The 7,660-nt window shown below is 50.1% G+C and overlaps 1 long non-coding RNA gene across 2 annotated transcripts; it reads left to right on the top strand.

Annotated features, from left to right (window-relative positions):
* Positions 1–251: 251 nt before the first annotated feature.
* LOC104864021 lies at positions 252–5,572 on the top strand. Of its 2 annotated transcripts, XR_004516982.1 has the most exons (4): positions 252–3,543; positions 4,022–4,463; positions 4,726–4,812; positions 5,123–5,572. It is a non-coding gene; the product is annotated as an uncharacterized LOC104864021 (long non-coding RNA). The 2 variants fall into 2 exon arrangements; XR_780745.2 differs by having other exon boundaries at positions 4,022–4,812.
* Positions 5,573–7,660: the final 2,088 nt, after the last annotated feature.

Raw genomic sequence — 7,660 nt, 5'->3', positions numbered from 1 at the left:
GTCACTGTCATGGCTGAGAAAGGTGACCTTGAGAGAGACTAACCCCACTTAGCCCGGAGCTGGCCATGCCATACCGGGTGGCAGAGGAATCTGTATAATTGGACAAGACAGCTGCCATGCTTTTTCAGTCCTGCCCAGGAATAGCTGGGGAAGAAAATGCCTCCCATAAAGATAGTCAGCTTGCATGTGTGTCTCCTGCCCTAAACCAAGGGAGTCCAGAAGGACAGAAACCCAGGGCAGTGGCTTGTCTTTGCAGCCTGCCGCTCAGCCTCCCTGCCTCCACCCGGTGGGACAGGGCTTGCGCTCTGGGGCCCTTGGCAACCACTTCAGGGAGGGCGCTGCTCCCTCCTCGGGATGTATTCCTAAACTGTAATCACACTGCGAGCGGAGTCAGCCAAAGCAGTGGCTATGAACAGGGAGGTGAAGAAAGCTGACTCGGAAGGAAGCCGGCTTAGGCTGGTGGGGAGAGCCTGGCCACCTTGGCCTGTGATCCTCCCTGAGAGGTCAGTGCGAGACAGACCTGAGCTCAGGTCCGTCCTGGGCAGCAGTCAGCACTATCTGGATTTCTCACCTTTGGAAACAGAAGCCCGAAGCAGTCCTGATCAAAGGGCCCTTGAGCTCTCTTCCTGGTCCTTGGGGAGACTGAGCCCTGAGGACAGACAGCTTCAGTAGCTGTGACTCAGCAGAGAAGCAACTCTTCCCTCCCTATCACTGGTCATCAGCGGTCGATGCAACTTGGAGAGGAGCATTGTGGCTGCATTTCTGTGGGCTTCCTTGGCTGAGAGGCCAGGGCTGACCCAGGCCTTAGCGGGCCAGGGCTCCGCATTGGCAGAGACATCCGAGTGGGGCGATCCTGTATCTGGCTGTGGCTGTGGCTGCTGCAGGAAGGTGGAAGTGTGGGCACAGCAAATGAGGGTCACTTTGCAGAAGGGCCTCAAACTGTGGGGAGAGATGTAATTCTCTGTAAATGCAATGCACTGGGGGGCGGCGCTAAGGCTTTCGTCTTTTTGGTAGACTCTCCATTACGTGGTAGCAGGAAGTAGGACAGATCCCCAAACCAGGCCCAGGGTGCCACAGGAGTCACGGAGCTGCTCTTGGAGCCTGGATTCACAGTCTCTCTCTCTGTACCCCAAACACATACCCTCCACGTGCCACCTCCTGTCATCCTCACCAGCCCCAACGGGGTGTGTGTGTGTGTGTGTGTGTGTGTGTGTGTGTGTGAACATGGCTGTTTTCAGTTGGGAAACAGATTTCCAAAAGGTGGAGTGACTTGGCTACACAGCTAGCAGGTGACAGAGACAGGACTAAATCCTGTCTGGCTGTCTGGTGCCAGTACAGCCCTATCCTTCGCACTTTTGGCCTGACCCAGGAGTCACCCGCATTGTCACCATGAGGCCAGCAATAACGTTCTCTGTGTGCTGGGCAGGCAATCGTGGGGAGTCTGTGGGGAGTGATACGCTGTCTTCTCGCCTTTCTTAGCTCTCAGGTATGCCTAAGTGTGTTTCCTCACTCAGACGATCCATTTTGGTTCCTAGATCTCTGCAGAAGGAGGTCTGGATGGAGACAGGATGAGGGAGTATTTTCTCCTTCTTGCTAAAAGTATTTTCTAAGCATCTGATGGGCTCAGCTCTGGGTGCCGTGGGCGCTTTCACATTGAAGAGCAATTTAATGATGTCATCTATCGGGTACTTTTCTCTGCTACTTTCTGCATATCCTCAACATAATTGCAAGTGATAAAAGCTGAACACACACTGCCAGTCACCTCAGAGCTACAGAGGTGTCATGACTGCACACTTCGATGCTTCTGTCCAATGTCTTTTTTACCTGGAGTTGGTCTCTAGCACCTCAAAACCAAAATAAAACAAACAGCTTTCCGCAGAGTGAAGAGTGTATCGGGGAGTGGCTTTCTTCCACCAGTCGTGGTCCGGGTCACTTCCTAAATCTGACAGACAGAGAACCCATAGCCCCAGATACCAGGTCCTGAGTTCTGGCAGAACTGAGCAAGAGTTTTTTTCAGCTCCCACCCTTGAGGGGCTGTAAGATACAGAGGTGGAACTGGACGGGGCTCATGCGAATTCATTCATCATTTTATAGCCATTCCGTGGCTCTAAACGATCCTGAGAAGAATGGAAAGTAATTTCTAGGCCCACGGTCTCTAAGCTATTTTGGGGTTTTAATGTTCTTTTTGGTCATTTTTTTCTTCTTTGTTTTGAAAGGCGAGGAACTTTTAACATAGTGATAAGCAGCCGGACAGTGGCAAGTTCTCGGTTCAGAGAGCTCCTTTTCTCACTGTACTCAAGAGTTAATTAATCCTCACTGTACCTTGACCTGCCTAGGTCACTTGCTTGTTATGCTGGAGCTAGCTGTCTGAGAGGCCCTTTCCAGGCTGGCTCTCACCATGCTGTCCGGGGCTGTGTTTCACCTTTGCGTGGGATCGTCTCTCCTCTCTTCCTGAGAGGTGACCATTTTCAGATCTGTGGGTGGAGAGGAAAATCTTCTCTTCCAAAAATAATCCTTCTGCAGTGGGGTTGAAGCTGGACCAAGCTGCTAGTGCTATTTTTACCCAGCTTGCAGTTCAGGGTGTAAATAGCAACTCTGGCTGATTCTCTCCCCCCCGCCCAACCCCAGCCAACAACAGTCAACCTCTTTGAGGCAGAGGCATGTGGCATTTTGCACAGAGGAGACAGGAGAGAGTTTGCCCTCTGGCCCAGGTAATGATTCCTGGATCACTGGTTCAGGACACAAAGCAGAGAGGCATCTCCGAGGTTCTGTTACCTCTAACTCTGCTGTAAACACCCAGCCCCAAGAAAGCAGCTCAGGCTGAGGCTGACGTAAAGAAGCACTTGCTGCCTGACGAGGGAGAGGCAGGTCCATAAACCCGAGCCTGAGTTCCCTGAGGCTCCGCAGCTCTCAGCTCCCCCGGCTCTCGGCTTCGCCCCTCCGCCCTCTTGCCTTGCCATGAATTCCCTCCAAGGTTGCTGCTGCATCCCGCCAGAGCAGGAGCTGAGGAAAGACGGAGCAGGCGTGTCCTCAGAATGGAGAAAGTCTCTAAAAATAGAACCGGCTCCTTCTCCAGCGAATGGAGGCCCACAGCCTTGTACCGCGGAGGCTGCGGAGGTCATGGGGAGGCGATGGCTCCCTCGTGCCCAAGTGAGCAGAAGCTGTGGGAAGCCGACCAAAGCCTTGGCTTGTGTCCGTCACCCCAGAGCATGAGTGAGAAGTGCCCTTCACGAGCAAGACAGCCCAGCAAAGTCTGAGACACACCCTTCACAGTTAGCCGTTCCCTACTGCTTCTCTCGGAGCGATCAGGCTCCAGTTGCTTTTTCTGGAGGCCAAATTTCGTACCCAAATCTGTCCTTTGGGCTTCTGGCCCGAAATAAGGAAGGCGTTATGAGTCATCAGAAGTAACAGCAACTTCTTGTGGTGCTGTCCATATCTTTCCTCGGCCGGTCGATCCAAGCACTCCTCAGATATCTACCGCGGAGCCAGAAAGGACATTCGGGCACGCGTTTCAGGTTTTTCCAGCAGATGATTTTGTAGGAGGTAAGAAAAAAGGTTGAAGGACAGGTAGGCAGCTGAGTGGCCCCCCTGGTCAGCTTTTTTGGAATTGATTCTGGGCAGCTGTTAATTGCAAAACTCGCTGCCAATTATTGATGGCTAAAGTGGCATCAAAGAGCTTCTGAGGGTAAAAATAGGGGCAGGTAACGGCTGAGCAAATCACTTTACATTTGAAAAGAGAGAAGGGCAGCACGCTGTCTCCATTGCTAGCTTGGTTCTCTCCCAGATCGGTGGCAGAGTCTGCTCAGTGACCTCCAGCAGAAAGCCCAGCAGGGAGCTAGCTGTGCAGGATTAGAACAAAGCTTGGTCTAAGGAGCTAAAACAGAGATCCGCGCGCTGCGGTCAGGGCATCCGGGTTCTCACTGGGCTCAGTCACATTAAACAGCCCACACTGCAGTTTTCCATAAGATCTGTTATATTTTAACCATGTTTTTGGTTAATTTGGGCCTTTGTTATTGTCCAGTTGAGCTGGTAATGAGTTCACACACTGAAGCAACAAACAACGGTTTTTATGAAGAAGCCTCTGGAAGCCGCCATGTAAATGTTTACCTTACAAATCAAAACATCCCAGAAAAGGGAAGCAGGAAAAAGTACCCTGATGAGCACCCAAAGCATGCGGCAGGCTGACTGATGTTTGTTTTGAACAACGCTCACAGCCCCAGCCTTGACACTGGGGAAATTGGGAACCTGGATCCAGACTTCCCATGCCCAGTATTGTCCTGTGTTTCCCGGAATCTGCCTTGAAGAGCCATTTCCCCTTGTGCCGTCAGGAGTGAAACTTCGGTTCTGCTCTCCTGATGACTAACACACAACCTGTGTGGCTCAGATCTTCCAGAAAGAAACTGACAGCTGGCGTGGGAAGTGTGTGAGACTTCAGCGCTCTTGAAACGCCTTTGATGGGCATGGTGAGCGGACACAGGGGTCATCGCCGCCCCGGCCCGGCCCCTGGTTGTGTCATTTGGTTACGAATTCTGATTCCTTCCTTTGAATGCTGCATGATTTTAAAGGAAGATCTCTGTTTCCTTTGGAAGCTTCACATTGCCGTGCTGTGTGAATTATTCTATGGAGATCGATGTTTTATAATCAGATTCTATCACTTTGAGCGCACGTTGATTGAAAACTAAACAGAACCCACCGAGCTGACGGACGCACGTGTGCTTGTGTTAGGGAGACTGAGTCTTTCCCATCTGCTCTTCGCGGAGTCACATCCAGGCTGCGCTCTCACCACGGAGGAGGAGGGGTTTGACGTGACAGGTGAGTCCGGAAGGGAGCGGGCAGGGCCTCCTATCCTCTCCCTTCTTCCTGGGTCCAGGCTTAGCTCCTGCAGGGTGGGAAGGGGCGGCCCAGCTGCCTGTCCCTGAGTGGCCACGCCGGCTTCACCCTGAAGTCCAGCACCGGGCAGCTCGTGGACTGACCTGCTCAGCCCGAGAAGCGGCGTCCTCTAGTACCAGCTTTATCGATAATAAAGGTTATTTTCAGCTCTCCTATAGCTGCCCGCTGGCTTCTGGTTCTAGTCAAGGCTGGCAGAGCAGGAAGGCTTTCCTTCTTTTCCTGCTATTTTTAGGCTTTCTCTAAGACCCCAGCCTATTTACCAGCAGATTCCTGGTGAGTAGAACACACTGCAGAGACACGAGATCTGGCTTCCAGACCCACGCGGTTACTTTCCGGCGGAGCGCCAGGCTCCTTGGCCGGCAGGTGAGTGGAGGGAAGTCTCCAGGTGTTCCTCCCGGCTGAAACGCATCCGCTCCAGAGTCCCTCATCGACGGCCAGGGGATACAGTGGTGCTGCCGCCACCGAGACAGGATCTCTGCGGTGAAGTCTGTGCTCTAACGCGAGTGTACCAATTAGAAGGTTTAACGTTTTCAAGTGAAATAAAACAATTTCAAACACTCTGAAACACTGGCGGGAATTCGCTGTCTCTGTGGAAATCCAGACACGATTTGATCCAGAATTCAATTAGCACGGACCCGTTTCTTGGCTCTGCCGTCTCTGGGTTGGATTCATTCTTCAGCCACCACACGAGGCAACTCCTTCTCTCTGCTGCCAGCTGCAAGCTTTCCACTTGGGCTGCAGCAGATCTGAGACATCATTTACCAGCCTGAGAAGGTTCCAAGGCCCAGGAGGCCCTTCAGACCCCCAAGGTTGACTTTACTCAGACCATCCTAGGGCCCGGGCTGTCTCCTGTCCTGGGTTTAGTGTGGCAGGGTACAGATGGGCTTCCGTGTCCTCTGGATATGGGAGAAGGGCCCTTCCCCTTGGCTCGGATTTGGGCACTTATCAGGAAGGGAAAAAGGGCCACAACCAATAACTGTCTGTTTCAGGAAAAAAAAAAAAAAAAAAAAAAAAAAAAAAAAAAAAAAAAAAAAAAAAAAAAAAAACAATAAATAAAGTTATTTTTCTGCTCTGAGGGGAAAAAGTCAGCCTGCAGAAAATGGAGACAGCCCATTCATATCTGGCGAGTTGAGCACAAGCCTGGAGTCAGATATTTGTGGTCCAAATTCTGTGCAGGTCTTACACAGAGCAAATACTTTTGGATGTTGTAGGGGTTAACACCTTCCCCTCCTCCATCTCCATCTCCTCCTCTTCCCCTTCCTCCTCCCCCTCCCCCTCCCCCTCCTCTTCCATCCTACAGTACTGGGGATTGAACTCAGGGCCTTTGCACTGAGCTATATCTCCAGTCCTTTTAAATTTATTATTATCATTTTATTATTATTATTACTTGTTTTTTTGAGACAAGGTCTCACTATGTAGTTCAGGCTGGCCTTTAACTAACTCACTGTGTAGTCCAGGATGGCCTTGAACTCACAGCAATCCTCCTGCCTCAGCCTTCCAAGTGCAGGGATTACAGATCGGCACTACCAAACCGAGCTATTTTTTAATTTTTTATTTTGAGGCAGAGTCTTGCTAAATTGTGATCCAACTTGTGACCCTCCTGCCTCAGTCTCCCAGAGTGTTGAGATACAGGTATGCACATAATGCTCTACATTTTGCCTCTTAATCTAGTCCCCTGGTAATGGCCCTTAGGTTGGATTCTCTGGCTCTGTCATCACTTTTCTCTTCTGGAAATGAAGATAATATATGCCTACCTACAATTATATATTATCATAGTAAGATTTTATGTATGAGTGTATATATATACACATACATATACACGTATATATGGAAGGACATAAAAATGATAACTAAGGTCATCTCCACAAAGCAAAAAGACATGAGTCACTTAAGCTATTTATTTATTAGTGTATGCTCATTGTGTTTTCAGATTTGAGGATATTCAGCTGAAGCGAGGCTTGTAATCCAACCACTCTGGGAGGCAGAGGCAGGAGGATTACAACTTAATGCCTTATGAGACCCTGTCTCGAGATAAATGAAAGGATAGAAATATGGCTCAGGGCAAAGGTCCCGGGTTCAGTTCCCAATACAGGATGAGGGGGGCATTCAGAGATACACTTTAGGGGCTAAAGATTAGCTGTACCAGGGCAGAGCGGTGCTACCTGAGCTAGGAGCCTTCATTGTTTTAAATTTGGAAGATCTGTGACGTGAGATATAACCCAGATGCTGGTCACACGACCGCACGCTGATAATCCTAGCATTTGGGAGGCTGAAGCAGGAGGATTGGGAGTTTGAAGCCAGCCTAGGCTACAGAGCCAGACCCTGTCTCAAAACAAAAACAAAAAAAGATACAACCCAAATGGATTGAAAACAGACTAAAATGCAATTGAATTTCATTAGTACTTTCACTAGTGCCACAGCCAGTTCTCAGAATGATTGATACTTGCTAAGCAGCTTGAAAAGGCCAATGTGCCCGAACCTGCCTTGTTTCTCTATTCAACAAATATTCCTGGGTTTGCCTGGTGCAGTAGCGAATGCCTATAACCTTCACACTCAGGAGGCTGGGGCAAGAGCATCGCTGTGAGTTTGAGGCCAGCCTGAACTATGGGGTGAGAAAATGTTTCAAAAGACAAAACAAAGGCCAGGATTTGGCTCAGTGGTTGCTGCCTGCCTCGCAAGCTCAAGGTCCCGAGTTTGATCCCCGGTGCCAAAATGAAAACAAAAGAACCTATAAACAATAAACAGTTTTGGATACCGTCTAAGAAGCCAC

This window comes from Fukomys damarensis, unplaced genomic scaffold (assembly GCF_012274545.1).
Source record: "Fukomys damarensis isolate Sample0158 unplaced genomic scaffold, DMR_v1.0_HiC HiC_scaffold_13, whole genome shotgun sequence".
NCBI lineage: Eukaryota > Metazoa > Chordata > Mammalia > Rodentia > Bathyergidae > Fukomys > Fukomys damarensis.
This window is presented reverse-complemented; position numbering and strand designations above follow the sequence as displayed.